At 36.0% G+C, this 16,089-nt stretch overlaps 1 protein-coding gene, 1 long non-coding RNA gene and 1 other non-coding gene across 6 annotated transcripts in view; 2 read left to right on the top strand and 1 right to left on the bottom strand.

Moving 5' to 3' along the window:
• Nucleotides 1-16,089, bottom strand: part of LOC109723101 (serine carboxypeptidase 1-like) — a 44,538-nt gene that overhangs the window by 13,093 nt on the left and 15,356 nt on the right. The gene's annotated exons all lie outside the window — the stretch shown is intronic.
• Nucleotides 1,495-4,636, top strand: LOC109723102. 3 transcript variants are annotated; one of them, XR_002219617.1, is made up of 4 exons: nucleotides 1,495-1,739; nucleotides 2,527-2,875; nucleotides 3,400-3,553; nucleotides 4,326-4,636. It is a non-coding gene; the product is annotated as an uncharacterized LOC109723102 (long non-coding RNA). The 3 variants fall into 3 exon arrangements; XR_002219616.1 differs by having other exon boundaries at nucleotides 4,333-4,636; XR_002219615.1 differs by having other exon boundaries at nucleotides 1,496-1,739; nucleotides 4,342-4,636.
• On the top strand, nucleotides 15,891-15,961 carry TRNAC-GCA. Its single transcript has one exon. It is a non-coding gene; the product is annotated as a tRNA-Cys (tRNA).

Raw genomic sequence — 16,089 nt, forward strand, 5'->3', positions numbered from 1 at the left:
GATGTGTTACGAGAGGCCGAAGAAAAGATCCGCCTTGCAAGTCAATGATTATTGACGGTGCAAACTCGACAAAAAAGCTATGCAAACAAATGTTGACGAGGTCTTGACGTGGTAGGAGATCGCATCCTCTTAAAAGCTTCACTCGTGAGAGTGAAGTGATTCGGAATTCGGGAAAAGTTAAGTCTTTGATATATTGGACCGTATAAGATTTTGGAGCATGTGGGAGCAATGGTGTATCGACTCATGCTGCCACCAAAGCTTGCACAAGTTCACAATGTGTTTCATGTGTCTACACTCCGCAAGTATATGTATGCTCGTGTCCTTCATTACGAACCGTTGGAACTAAAGAGAGGATATGGCGTATGACGAGTTCCCGGTGTGCATCCTCTCTTCCCAGGAAAACGAACTACAGAATCGCATGATCCTCTATGTTAAAGTCTAGTAGAGTAATCACGATGAACATAAAGCCACATGAGAGCTCGAAGCTTAGTGAGAGAAGAGTGCCTCCACCTCTTCGACAATCCAAGATATGAGTTTAAGTTTTACGGATGAAATTATTTCTAAGGGGAGGAGAGTGTAATACTGAACTTCAGTATACCGTACTAAACAAAGTACGGTCAAAAACGATTATGAGAGTATTCAAGAAAAGTTAGAAAGGTTTCAAAACAATTAGAACTGAGTTGGATCAAAACAACACAAAAATGAAATTTTTGGAGCAAAGTGAATCAGACTCGTCAAACCTTTGGGATCCGAACCTTGGCAAGGGGATCCGGACTCCGAAGTTACTGTACGGGCTCCAAACTTCAATGTCCGGACCTTCAGCTCGCAAACTTAGTCCAAACATTCCAAATCCAGACCTCAGACACAGTTCGAACCTGTAATATATGGAAAATTTGTGTTGCGATGCTAACTTTCATCTGGAAGATCAAAGTGAAGTTTGAATTGGATATGCATCATTCCCGAGTGATTTTAGAGGTGTGGGAATGAGTTCTGGAGGTAATTGAGTATTTCGGCGCAAATTGGGCGCGAAACGAACACGATTGAGAATTTTTGGATTGCGACGCTAACTTTGAATAAATAAGTCAAAGTGAGGCAAGAGGATGATTTGTAGTATCCTCGAATCAATTTGGATGCGTGGGAGTGAACTAGATGAGCAAAAAAAAGGCCTCCAACTACTGCTGCTGCGATGTAGTATGTTGGATGTGGAGTATGTTGTTAATCTTGATCAAAATGGTCAAGATAATGCTAAAATGGAAATTAAATGCTTCCAAATTAAATTGGTAGCATGTGGAGGTGTATTAGCATGTTTTGGAAGTGTTTGGATGAATTCGGAGTGAGCTGGATGTGAGAAACGGGCTACCAAGGCTGCTGCTGCCAGCAGGGACTGAATTGCGAACCTGCAGGGACTGAAATGTAAATCTGCAGACTGCAATGCACTTTTGCAATTCTAAGGTGCTAAGCTGCATTTTTCAGTCTTATCCCATTTACCCCAGTTAATCTGAAGATGTACACGTATTGGGACACCCCTCCATCAGCTTCTTCTTATCCGTTTTCTCCATTCCTTCTCCCTCAGCTCTAAGAACAAGTTAAAGAAGAAAAAGGCTTGGAGAAGTGATGTTGGCAGGTTTTGACCTTTGGGCTTGATAGAGCTGCCGAGTTAGGGCTGTAGCTGAGGAAGCGTTGGAACTGAAGTTCAGGTTGTTGGAGCTGAGAGTAACCAGAGGGATCATCAAATTAAGGTGAGCTGAGTTTTGATGTTTGAAGGGTTAAAGTGCAATTTATCATCCTTATCACTTAACCCCAGCTACTTAGGATGTGTCCACGTAGTAGGGTGGAGGATGTTCCTCCAGTAGCTTTGTAAGGTACCGGACTTCTAAAAACAATGAAGTTACGGTGTACATTTAAGTAATTCCGGTGAGGTTGCGGTGGAATGTAATATACCGGATTTTAAATGTAAAAGTGTAAATAAATAAAAATAGTGTGGGATACTATTTTTATTGGACTTATAGACATAAATTATAAGTCTAGAGTGACCCGTGTTGAAATGGAAGCGAAAACAGAAGATTTAGAATTTTCTGTGANAGCCTAGTTAGTAGCTTTTCCTTATGCATTAGAGTACCCTCGTGTACTAGTTGATATTTTGGATAGATATCAGAGAGCTACTTGTATTTTGAAGAAAACATGTACTTACATTTTGGAAGATGAAAATATAATATATTCAAATAATGTAAATGTTGAATGATTGTGATAGTTAGACTCTCTCTTTATACACTTGTATATCACTTGTGATTCTTGCTCTTAGATGTATTGTACTTGTGTGCATCGTATTTGATCATGTATGTTATTTAAGCAAATTCCTGGGTGCTTAATTGTACATGATCTGGTTGCTTGGCCTTGGGCGGACAGCAGAGGTACTGTCCGTTCGACGGTCCGTCTGATGTGCCCGAACCGTGCCAAATTGGTAGTGGATTCGGGGCGGGGCGTGACAAGCTTCTTCTCATCTCTTTTCCTTTCTTTCTCTCTCAGCCCTAAGGGCAAGCTTAGGGAGAAAAGCTTGATAGAGTTGGATTCTTCCTTGTGTTGAAGCTGAGGGAAGTGGCCGAGAAGCAAGCTTGCGCTATTTGTATGCAGGAAAGCTAAGAGGAAAGTGTGAAGAGAGGGGATGTTGCAGGGCTGCTGCCTTTTTGAACTTGTGGGCCCGAATTGAAGAGGGAGACTGAAGGGTGCTTTGAATTAGGAGCTGTGAAGGAGAAATTAAAGTGTAGAATTGGTGTTGAGCTGAGAAGAAAAAGTTGCTGCCTTGAGTGAATTTCTTTGGTGCTCCGAGCTGAAAAGAAGACTACAGAAACTGACAGTAACTAAGTTGAGCATTGAGGTAAAGTAATTGCTCAAGTTCTGATTAAGGTTCAATTGCTTACTTTATAAAGAGCTAATTTAATGGATTATGAGCTATGTATTAGTGAAAGTGCAATCAGAGATAAGTTGATTTTTCCCTGTTTAAGATTAGAATGATTACTCTATTAAGAGTTGGATCAATGGAATTATTGAATGGCATTGGTACTAGTAGTTGCATAATAAAATTAAGCCATGACTAATTCAGTTTATAGAATCAGCATGACTAGGTATAGCAACCTATAGCAAAATTTGCAATGTTAAGAGTCAGAATTGATGCTTATCACCTAAAGAGAGCTAATTATGAGTGATTTTAACTGCTGTACCCCTGTACTATCATAAGAAATTTAATAGAAAGTTACATATATACATGTACGCTGACACTATATATATATATATATATATATATATATATACACACGCAAGCAAATTGGAGTAGAAATGCAAACTTGTAAAATATGTGAATGTGACCCTAGTTTAATCTCTTTTATTTTTGTGTGAATGAAGATTGAGCGTGCTCGGAAGTTCGAAGTCACATTCCGGCAGACTTGTGGCGCACTAATTACGGTAGAAGCCATTTTAGCTTTAGTTGCAACGAGTCGCGAGAGATCATTGTTGACATAGTTTGAGACGTTGATTCTAGCTATTGGCATCCCTACAGGTGGGTGGTGCTATCCGAAGTCATCGAATCTCTCTTTATGTCTATGTTGCCTTTTTAAGCATATTTGTATATGAATCATATAATATTCATGCATTATAGGGTAATTGGCATTGTGTAGTTATGAAATGAACAATTGGACAAATCTCATTGTTAAGAACACGTGAACCATAGAGTGTGGATCTAGAACCCTATAAATGTGTGAATTTTACTGTGGACTATGACATAGTAAACTTGGTGACATTATGACTAGTAATATTGGTTAGCATCAACATTGGAACTGTAAAACTAGCATAAAGAGCTAGTTAGAAATGAAATTGTGGCATCGTCAGTTATTAAATCCTCTAAGTGAGGATTGGATCATACTCACCTATTCTGTTTTGCCTTGGTGGTGGTCGCTCCCCCCAAGCAGTGCACTCCGGAGTGTGTCATTAATTGGGTTGATCGTATAAGCCTTCCCAGTAAACGATCCCGTCGGGAGGCAGCTTAGGGCCCGATACTTAGGGATTGCGTTGGTGAGTTATAGTTAACCAAATGGTTAACCAGATGGATTGGGTACTGATTATTAGTAGCATGCATGCATCAATCTCAGATATTATCTACTGTTACTTTCAGTTTTGTACAGGCATTGTAGTAGTTACATGCCATACCTGGTTACTATCTATTCACTTTTATTGCCTACATATGCCTGAATAGACCTAGTGGGTGAGTCGGCGAGGTCGGCAGCCGAACCCACTGGGAACTTTCAGTAGTTCTCACCCCACTAATCATACAGGTTTCAGCTCATGCAGGGTGATCGAGGATCGTGGTATGGACAGCGTTCCATAGATAGTGGACATCCACTGGGTATAGTTGTACCTTATCTATTTCATCTGTTTATAATTGATCTAAACAAATGTAAAATTATTTATTGAGAAATGGCAATGTATATATTGGAAGAATGAATGTAATAATTATGTAAGCTATGTAAAATTATTTATTGAGAAATGGCAATGTATATATTGGAAGAATGAATGTAATAATTATGTAAGCTTTGTATTTGATTTAAAGTAATCAAGATACAATATATGAATGCTTTAGTTAGTTCACTTACACTTACTTGTGTTGCTTGCCCTCGTACAAGCCATGTATATTGAAATTTTTCCTGGGCATTTCTTTATACATGTTTGTTGTTGTTGTTGAGCCTTGGGCGAACAGAGGAGGTTCTGTTCGTTCGGCGTCTGTGTACGAGCCCGAACCGACCAAATTGGCGGCCTCGGGGCGTGACAGAACCTTAGCTGTGTGAGTGGCAAAATCAGCTGTTTGGGATACGAATCCCAACTGGAGATTCGAATCTTGTCTGTGCAACTCGGGTAGAACCTTCGGGATCCGAACTACTAATAGGAGATCCGAACTCACGCAATCTGGGAGAGCTCTGTGTTAAAATGTAATTTCTCACACTTAGAGGGCTTAGTTGAAATTATTCTAGGCTATAAATAAACCCCATTTCTCTCTCTTTCTCTCATTATCTCCACACAAAAAATCCCCTTTCTTACTTTCTCTCACTTTCTAATCCTAACCTCTCCTTCTCTCTAGCAAATCCCTCCAACAAATTGAAGATTGGGAGGCATCAAACTCGAAAAAAGCTTCTTGAGAGGAGGAGCAAGCTTCTTGGACAAGAAAAAGCTTGGGGGGCAAGGAGCTAGCTAAGATGAGATTTTGAAGTTTTGATCCAAGGTTTTGGAATAACCTTATGAAATGAGATTTTAGGAACCCTAGAGAGATCCTAACCACTAAATTCCCAAGTTTTGCAAATTGGTTGAGGATTTCTCTTGAAAATTAGAAAACCTAGATCAAGGTTGTAACTTTTGTACCTAGAGAATTTAAAATTCATCTAAATCTTGAATACTCTACTTGATGGGTAGAATGACTTAGGGGAACAACAAAGATTTAGATTACGACGAGATTACATCATCCAATTGAAGGATTCGAGCCAAAAATTTTTGGCGGATTAGCTTGGAAGCCGGGCGATTCTTCAACTCATTTTAAACTGCTTCATTTTCCTAACAATTAGCGGCAAACCGAGGTGGTTTGTGCTCTACCAAAGTATATTGAGCACTTTCCATGTCTAGGGAAGCACTTTCCATGTCTAGGGAACAATTTCATGTTGAACTTAGGGCACGTTTGGTTCAAATTATGTAATATTAAAGAGAATTTCGATATATCCAGGTATCTTGGATTTCAAAATGAGATTACTACTTATGCTGCATTAACGCGTTTGGTTTAATACAGTAATGTAATGTTGGATTGCAGTGTTTATAGCATTACTATGTTTGGTTCCGTCTATAAAATTCAGTAATCTAGACAATAAAGTATAGTTTATTCCAAAATTGCCCTTAGCCATATTTTGTAATTTTTTTTTACAGTTTACAAATAATATTTTTTTACTAAATTTTATTTTAAATAAAAAATTAAATTTTAAATTTTAAATTTGAACAAAAAATATAAATTTACTATTTTAATTTAAAATATAAATATGAAATTTATAAATTTAAAATCTAAAATATAAATATAAATATAAATATAAATATAAAATTAAAAATTAAAAATCTAAATTCAAAATTCAAGAATTAAAATACAAATTTGAATTTTAAAATTTAAAATTTAAAATTTAAAATTTGAAATTTAGAATTTAAAATTTGAAAATTGAAAATTGAAATTTAAAATTTGAAAATTTTAAAAATTGAAAATTGAAAATTGAAAATTGAAATTTCAAATTTGAAATTTCCAATTTCAAATTTGAAATTTAAAATTTAAATTTGAAGTTCAAAATTTTAAAATTTAAAATTCAAAATTAAAATTCAAAATTTAAAATTTAAAAGTTGACAATTCAAAATTTTAAATTAAATTTTTTAAGATGATGTATTGAAAATGTTTCAGGAGTTAGAAGGGGTAAAATTGTCATTTTACATAATATGCAGTATTACTAGCTTTTAGTAATCTAAGATACACACCCCCCCTCTCTCGTTAATATTTTTGGTGTAATCCTGCACCATTTGTAATGCTACATTACCAACTCGATTACATATCGGTTGAATCAAACACAGTAATCCTGACAGGATTGCCTGTAATCTTGCAAGGATAACCCAAACCAAACGCACCTTTATAAGTATAAAGTGGTAGCATGTGTAGTCAAAATGCATGCATGAGCATCCTTGTGTAAAACACCCCTTTCTTAAAATAAGTAGCTACCATTGTACGAGAGATTTTTACATTTTGTTAATAGCATTGGTTATAGTCTATTAACCTATATTATGAAATATGGAATTAGAATGAGATTCTCTGAAACAGCTTAGACAACTTGACATGTGTATGTAACTATTGAACATAGTGCCATCTAATATAGGTTGAGAAAAAAAATTGATTGTGTCACTACTTGGACAATAATGTCAAGAATCTAGGATGGTTGATAACATAGATTGGTTAAGTCAATCTTTAAACAACGGTGAGGTTGTCAAACTGTGACCTTTGAACATGTGCATGTGATTGATAATGGCAGAAGCCATTAGCTAGTTGAGCATTGTTCGTTGGGGATTGCTTCCCCACGAGTCAAGTCCTTCCAAAGGTGTAGACCATACCAGGTGAGTGCGACGATTTCACCACCTATTGATTGGCCTTGGGTACGTGCGACAATTTCGCGGTATGCCAAGATGTGTGCGACTATTTCACCGCTGATGGCTAAGTTGAGTACAACATGGGACAAACCATGAGTTTGGTCCCTGTAGATTGGGTAAAGAGAGTAGTAACTAGTAAGTATACTCATAAGTTGAATTACAAAGATTTAGTTATCTTTCTTATTGAGGCATAATCAAGGTTTAAAGTGCCATGGCACAGGGGCGTGCCGCTGTTTTCCTGGCATGGTACGGCACCATCGACACATGGTACACTTGCGTCCGATGGATACGTATGACCTTCTAATAGCACGCTTTGGTACGAACTTATTTCAGTTTTTTGGATTCCAATAAACTTTTATAATATTATTTTGAAAGATTTAATCAAATAATTATAAATATTTACTATGTATAACTTACTATACTCATCAATTAACATACTTGTAAACTTTTTTTGTATGTAAAGTACAACTACAACTGATGCAGAATAAAAAATTTTACAGATTAGAATTTTAAAAATTCAAAGACATCTTTCTTTCTTTCTTTTGACCATATTACAGTTTTTCTTTCATAAAATACAAAAAAATAATTTTAAAAATTATTTGAAAATATTATTTTAAAATGTAGTTGAAAAAATATTTTTTAATTAATTTTTCAAAAAAATAAGCAATAAATTATATGACAAATAAATTAAATAAATTTAAGTATCAATTGATTTAATTTAGCTTTTAATTTTATCAGTATTTTTAATCTTCTAATGCAAAAATAAATTTTTATGTTTGATGTGCCTCAAAATTTGTTTATTGAGTATGATTTTGTTCCCTTAATTCGCCAAAAATTTCAAGATGCGACAAATTTTGATGAAATAATTTATGAAAAAAAATAAATGTCTGTGGTGGAAGCGGAGGGCTCGGGCTGGTAAGGGGGGTGCGAGAGACTTCGCCTCCTACGGTATGGATCGGATATGTAAATTAAAATTTTGCCCGTATATTGATAAACAAAAAATTAAATTATTAATTTTTTTGACTTATCTAACAAGTAAATCTTCGATTTGCAATATTCTTAGGGGTTGTGGGATGATTCGTGGTATCCCAAAGGACAAGACAGAAAAAAAAAGAAAAAAAAAAGTATGCTGGCACGGCATAGTGCCGTGGCACGGACCTATCTCGAGCGATACGCAGATCCGTCCGACGGCACAGAGGGGGATCTGAAACCCCCCCATACCGTGCCACCTTCTTGGTGGCAAGGTACGTGCCGCCCCGTGCCGTACAGCACAAGCCGGTACTTTAAACCTTAGGCATAATAATAGTGGTTCTATTTCCGCATATAGTAGATGAACATATGCTTATTGATTGGCTATATATTTACTTTCATATATTATGCCTCCTTCAGACCTGGTGGTTCAAGCCTTCCCTTTGGGCAGCCATACCCTCTACGAACTATATTTATAGTTCGCATCTTATTTTACAGATCCATCCACGATCGGCACGCCGAATCAAGGCAAAGACTTGGTGCAATAGATAGAAAGTCCACCTAGTTTTTTGGGGTAGCCAAGTTATTCATCGACTTAAAAGCTGTACCATTTATAGAAACGATGAACGATGCAAAATTCAAATTGTATTTTGGAAACCATGTAAACTTCTTAGGGAGAAAACAGGTGACGTACATGATGTTGGGAATGATGTAATAGCCAATTTTACATTCATGCTTATATGATGCCTATCATATTCATCGACTTAAAAGCTGTACCATTTATAGAAACGATGAACGATGCAAAATTCAAATTGTATTTTGGAAACCATGTAAACTTCTTAGGGAGAAAACAGGTGACGTACATGATGTTGGGAATGATGTAATAGCCAATTTTACATTCATGCTTATATGATGCCTATCATATTCATCGACTTAAAAGCTGTACCATTTATAGAAACGATGAACGATGCAAAATTCAAATTGTATTTTGGAAACCATGTAAACTTCTTAGGGAGAAAACAGGTGACGTACATGATGTTGGGAATGATGTAATAGCCAATTTTACATTCATGCTTATATGATGCCTATCATATTCATCGACTTAAAAGCTGTACCATTTATAGAAACGATGAACGATGCAAAATTCAAATTGTATTTTGGAAACCATGTAAACTTCTTAGGGAGAAAACAGGTGACGTACATGATGTTGGGAATGATGTAATAGCCAATTTTACGTTCATGCTTATATGATGCCTATCATATGCAACTAATGTATGTGCCATTCCTGGGAGGAATGTATTATACGGGTTTTGTGTACTGTGGTGTACCGAATTTCGGTATACTGTACTGAATTTTGGCCAAATTGGGCAAAGTACAGTTGAGAAACGATTCTAGACATGCTTAGAAATGAGTTCCGACGGTTTCAAAATGATTAAAAGTGAATTACAGCTCCAAGGAGCGAAAATGAAAATCTTTAGAAAAAGTGTTTCTGGGCCATTGGACTTTCGGGTCCCGACTTTACTAGAGGATCCAGACCTTGATCTTTCTGTACGGGCCCAATGCATCAAAGTCCGAACCTTGCGAGAGGGTCTGGATCCTAGCTGCGAAAATTCTGAAATTTAGATTCGGGGCCCGAACCTTGCTAGAGGACCCGAACCCTTTGCAGACTGAAGCTGCAATTCGAGTGGGTTATGTGCAATAATTGCAACACCCTTTAAAAGGATTCAGGCCCTTTCTCCTCACCCGTACACACTAAAGGAGAGCCCTTTCTCTTCTTCCCACACTCTCTTCTCCTCTCTCAAGAAATCTCCCAACCACTTGGAGATTTGGAGGAATTGATCTAAAAAAAAACCATTGGAGGAGGAAAACAAGCTTCTTGAGCAAAGAGAAGCTTGGAGAGCTTGAGGTAGAGGTGAGTTCTTAGAGTTTTGAGTTAGAGTTTTGGATTTGACCCTTTCATTTGGGATTTTATTAAACCCTAGGCAAATATAGATTACAAATGGTAGAAATTCGTCATAAGAATTGAATTTTTCTCTAGTTTTGAGGAAGCCCTAGGTTAAATTAGGATTTTTGAATTTTGAGGGTTTAAAATTATTTGACTTTTTGGAACTCTAATTGGAGGTTAGAAAATCATATGGGAGGTTAGAAAATCATATGGGACAACTTGATTTCAATAAACAAAAATAGATTGGGGTTTGATTTGAGGTAACGAATTGTTTTTGTTGTTTTTAGGGCAAGGAAACGCCAACAGAAGCCTAATTGCAAGTATCTAGGAGCAATTAAGAGCATTCTAAGGTGCGTAGTGCTTCACCAAAGTAATTTGGTCACTTTCATGTCTAGAGTGTATAGTTGCACTGAGCTTGTACATATGGATGAAGTAGCATAATTGATAAAACTGACATGTATTTAATGTATTTTTTAGGGAAAACTTCAAAAACCCCCCCTGTGGTTTCACACTTTTTCATTTTAGTACCCTGTGGTTTAAAGTGTATCAAGTTAGTACCCTATGGTTTCTCACTTTATCACTTTAGTACCCTCTGATTTAAAAAACCACAGGGTACTAACTTGATACAAAATTAAAACCATAGGGTACTAAAGTGATAAAGTGCAAAACCACAGGCTACTACCTTGATACACTTTAAACCACAGGGTACTAAAGTGATAAAGTGAGAAACCACAGGGTACTAACTTGATACATTTTAAACCACAGGGTACTAAAGTAAAAAATATTGAAACCACAAGGGGGGTTTTTGAAGTTTTCCCTATTTTTTACTTTAGATACAATGCTACTATGAAATAAGAACTAGACATTTAACGAACCATGTATTCCTATGTGTGGACAACTAGGATGATGACTATGGTGCCCTCTAGAGACATTAGAGAATGAACTTGTATATGAGGTTAAACATAGTGTCATTGAACATAGGATTGGAAAATATAGTGGATAGGATACTACTCGGACAAGATGACTTGAAACTAAAAATGTTGACAGTGTAGTATGAAAACAATGGACCTTTGAGACCATAAAAGAAGAAATTCTAGAAATCCCAACAACCTGCAGCCGAGGGTGTGCAAAATGCCTCCTAATACCATGGGGGTGACCTATGAGTCAGGTAAAGGAATGACTACAGGAGCTATGGACTTGTGGCCAAGGGTGGACGACACTCTTACCACCTAATGCCAAAATAAAACTAGCGATTCCGCATATGATTGACCCAAGATAAGAGTCGGATGACATGATTAGGATAATGGAACTAGTGCGTAAAAAGTAGTTTACATCACAATAGTAGGTTTCATTATCATGAGTAGAGACATAAACATATTTTCAGTTGCAAATAGTAGGGATTTATATGCTTACTTGATTATATATGTTGTACTAATTCAGGCTTATATTGCCTTCTTTGGACCTGGTGGGTCGAGCTTTTTCCTTCGATGGCTGTCCCACTAGGAACTATGTTTATAGTTTTTACCTCCATGTTTTTTTTAGGTCCATCTGAGATTGACACAGTGGAAAGAGGAAGGGGTGTAGCTCAGTTGATAGCGTCCTTTCATTTTGTTTTGGTACTTCCATAGTTGTATGTCTTTTGGAACAATGTAATGAAAAGGGGATAGAAAAGAAAACTGTACACACTATTTTGGGATGTATTTTGAAAAGGAAACTTGCGTCTGTAAATGAATGAAACATGTAATAAAAGTAGTACTTTCTTTATGTCTTATACTTTCCTTATGCAATCAATGTATTCTATTCCTGTTTGGAATGTGAAATGTATACTGGTTGTGACGCCTTAGGCGAATAGAAAAAAACTCTTTCCGTTTGGCGGGTCTTGTGCATGTGCCCGCTGAGTGCTTCCGTTGCGGGCTTGGGGTGTGACATGTACGCTTCGTGCGGGCACGAAAAACTCTATCCATTCGGCGGATCTATACATGCGCCTAGAAGGCTTCCGTTGTCGGCCTGGGGCGTGACACCTTTGCACTTTTTTTGTACTTCGTGCCTTTTTAAACACTACTGCATAATATATGTGCATTTGGGGACTAACGTCGGGATAGAAGTTTTCTCTTGGACAGCAACCTCAAGATTGGGAATTAATTTGCTCTGAGAATGGACCTTGGGAACGAGAACTAATGGGCAAAGATAATAAACAAGAACAAGAATATGGCATTTATGAATATGTTATGGTAATATATGCTTATACTTCTACTAATTCCTTTTGTTATTATTGTTCGTTGTAAATTTTGCTGAGCATTTGATCACAAAGGGATTTTTACAATTTCAGCAACTTCGGGAACAGTCATGGAGAAGATGCAGCATTAATAAGAGGATGCAGAAGACATTTGGTAAATTTGATGTTTAACTTTTTGGATAATTTATTTTATTTTAGGGACTTGTATTGCCTTAGTTTTAGAGAATACTCGTCGGCCTGTTATCAACTAAAGGTAATTAGATTTTTGTTTAAAATTTATCTTTTATGTCCTGAAAATTGATAAGAGAATTTTGTATTTAGCTTTTCATACTTAGGATTAGGAAAGAATATTCTCTAAGTAACAACCAAAGGCTCTGAATTTGAGAAATCAGGTCCGAGGCATAACAACCAAAGGTTATTTCTCCCCTATAAGGAACATAAGCACTCTCTACGAGGGGATTATCATAGCATTCTCCTATTATGACCATGTCAATGGCAAATTTAGTAGTATTCATCAATCACATATTAATTATATGATACGACAAACTTTTGACGAAGTTAGCTTTTGCCTCAAAACAATATCCACTAACTGATCGCAACTTCCATTTCCTATCTAGGTAAAACTCCTTTTCTACTTTGCCCCAAATTAAGTTAGATAATAATTGCTCATATATCCCTACAAATTATCCTAGCTAACTCATATATACCTCTAAACAAGGTTTAAAGCATTATCCCGTGTTGGTCGGCAGACTCGGCACAGGGCGATACGCACCGCGCCACCAATTAGGCACGGTACAAAGGGGTCTCTCTTGGACCCCCCATGCTGCAATACCCAAAGGGTATAGCGCGAAGACAGCGATACCCTTTGTATCGCGGAACAGTGCCGTTGTGTGCCTACAAGAGCATGCGATATTTTAAGTTTTAACCCCTTTTTTTTTCTTTTTTTTGTTTGGGCCTACTTTCAGATTTTTTTTTTTTTGCCCCACATATCTCCCTCTCTCTCGTTCTCTTCTAGCTTTTCTTCTTCGAAACTCGCTCTTTCAGTCTTTCCTTTTCTTCTTGCTAGCTCTTCCTCCTTTTTTTTCTTTCTATTTTTGTCCTTCCTTTTCTTATTATAATTTTTTCTCTCATTTTTTATTTCAATTCCTTCTATTTCTACCTTATTTCTATTTTAATCACTTCAATCTAGAGAGAAAAGTCAAAGAAATAGCAAATTGAAGATGTGCTTATTAGGTAAGTAAAAGAATTTACAATTTTATATTGTTTTTCATACATTTTGAAATATTTCTAACTTGTAAAGTTCCTATTTTCAAGAAATTTGAAATTATGCAAATTTTTTACTTATAGCTTACAAAATTTAAAAATAGATATACTTGATTAAGTCATTATGTAGTACGATTTTTAATTATTTTGGATAAATCTAGCATTGGGTATAAGATTCACGACAAAAATTTTTAACTTTGCCAATTCTATTTTTGAATTTAGAAGATGGAAAATACTAATAAAAAAAAAAACTAAATTGAAGCAATTGATATTTAAATTTGCTTAATTATTCGTCACATGATTTATTGTTAAATTCCTATAAATAGATCTCAATTTTTCTTAAAAATTTAAATAAAATTTATTTTTTCTTCAAATTTTTAATAAATATTTTTAAAAGATTCAAAATTAAAAGAAATTATTGGAGCAATTGTGGTGCTATTCTAGTTAATCTAGTCATCATGCAGCCTCTTGTCAAATCAATATGAATGAATCTTACAAATTCTATAAAACTTTTAAGAAAAAATAATTTTCTATAATTTTATAATTTATAATTTTTTAAGTTCTGAAAAAAGGTATCTATTTTTCATTTTTATTCTCCATGAACTATAATCATATTTTACTTTACATATATAAACAACCTACCACTATATTAATTGTTGAGTGTAGTAAGCTATATGTAGACAACATTTATAGTTACCTTTTCTAAATCTTTCAAAAATAGCATTATTAGAGTTTATTGGAAACAAAAAAAAACTAAAAAAATCGTACCAAAACGTCACTAGGTAATGCGAATCCAATAGGCACGCAAGCGTGTCACGTATCGGCACAGATGAGTGCCTGTGCTTAGGGGGGCAATCCAGCTAGTGTTCGGCCTCAAAATGAGCTCGAGATCGAATCGCTCGTTAGTAAACGAGCCGAACACGAGATGAATTTTTTCAACTCGTTTAATAAACGAGCCGAACACGAGCTGGGGTCAGCTCGCTCTGTTCAGCTAGCTCGTGTTGGCTCGATAACAGCTCGAATACATATATTTTATATTTATGTAATTTATTTAATTTATATTTTATATATAATAAATTAATATAATATATATTTTTATTATTTAATTTTAGCAAAATAAAAAATATAAATGCGAGCTTAATTATAAAAAGACTCATTTATATGTAAAGTTTCAACTTTTAGATCAAAGTCACTGGATAAGATTTTATAAATTTATTTTTTATATATAATTTAATCTATCTTTTTAATTTATTGTTCGTTGGCCAGCTCGTGACTAGCTCGTGTTCGGCTCGTTAATAAACGAGCCGAACACGAGCTGAAATTTTCGCTCGTACTTTTAACGAGCCAGCTCATGTTCGGCTCGTTTAATTAAACGAGCCGAAAAACACCGAGCCGACCCCAGCTCGCTCGTGTTCGGCTTGTTTACACCCCTACCTGTGCTGTTCTGTGCCAGGTGACAACCGACAAGTCCCTATGCCACAGCACTTTAATCCTTGTCTCTACACTTTAGAAAAACTGATATACCCTTGTGAACTTTAAAAAACTTGCAAATATGATCATGAATCGGTTAAAAGTCCTAGTATTTTGGTTAAATGGTTATGTAGCCCTTGATGTAGTTTATGATGACAGGCACCTATTGCGTTGTACTCCACAATAGTGATAGCTAGTGGCATGCTGGTGCATGGTGTGGTTCAACAACAATGGGAACAAAGATGATGGTAAAGCAGTGTAGGCTAGAGAAGGGAGGAACAGAGGAGTTCACAACAACAACAGTGATGATGGGAGTGTAGTGAAATGGAAATAGTAGCAGCAAAGCATCAGTTGTGGCTATGGCAGCTGCAACAGAGGTGGCAATAGCGTTGATGCAGTACCATCTAAGGGAGAATGGCAAGGAGAGAGAAAAGAGGTGTACAATGATCATTCGACAAAATTGACTGGGTAATGAATATATCCGCCATAAAAGGCCCAAGCCATAACAAATGAGAAGCTATACGGCTCAATTCCAGCATAATTACTCTGATATAGCTAGCTCTTTGAGGTACTTGAACATTTTCCAATTGTTCTGGTGCATTTACGGTTATTGCCTCTGTGAACCCATAAGAAACAAGAATTCATTTTTGGAAAGAGATTGAAAAGGGATAAGCACAATGAGATTCAAGATCAAAAAACAAATAAAAAAGAAAAAAAGGGTTCAGCAATCCCCCCTCTGAAAAAACAAACAATTAGTAATAAAATGTGGATGAATAATATTTTCATCGATTTTGGATCGGATTTGGCGGCATGGCCAAGCGGTAAGGCAGGGGACTGCAAATCCTTTATCCCCAGTTCAAATCTGGGTGTCGCCTGATCAACAAAATACTTAGAATTTCTTATTCTACTGATAGAATAGAACTCGACAAATTCTTGCTTTGCTTCTACAAGTCAAAATAAAGTAATTGGATTGGTATAATCCATGGTTTAATCTTATATGCAT

Source organism: Ananas comosus, linkage group 17 (assembly GCF_001540865.1).
Source record: "Ananas comosus cultivar F153 linkage group 17, ASM154086v1, whole genome shotgun sequence".
NCBI lineage: Eukaryota > Viridiplantae > Streptophyta > Magnoliopsida > Poales > Bromeliaceae > Ananas > Ananas comosus.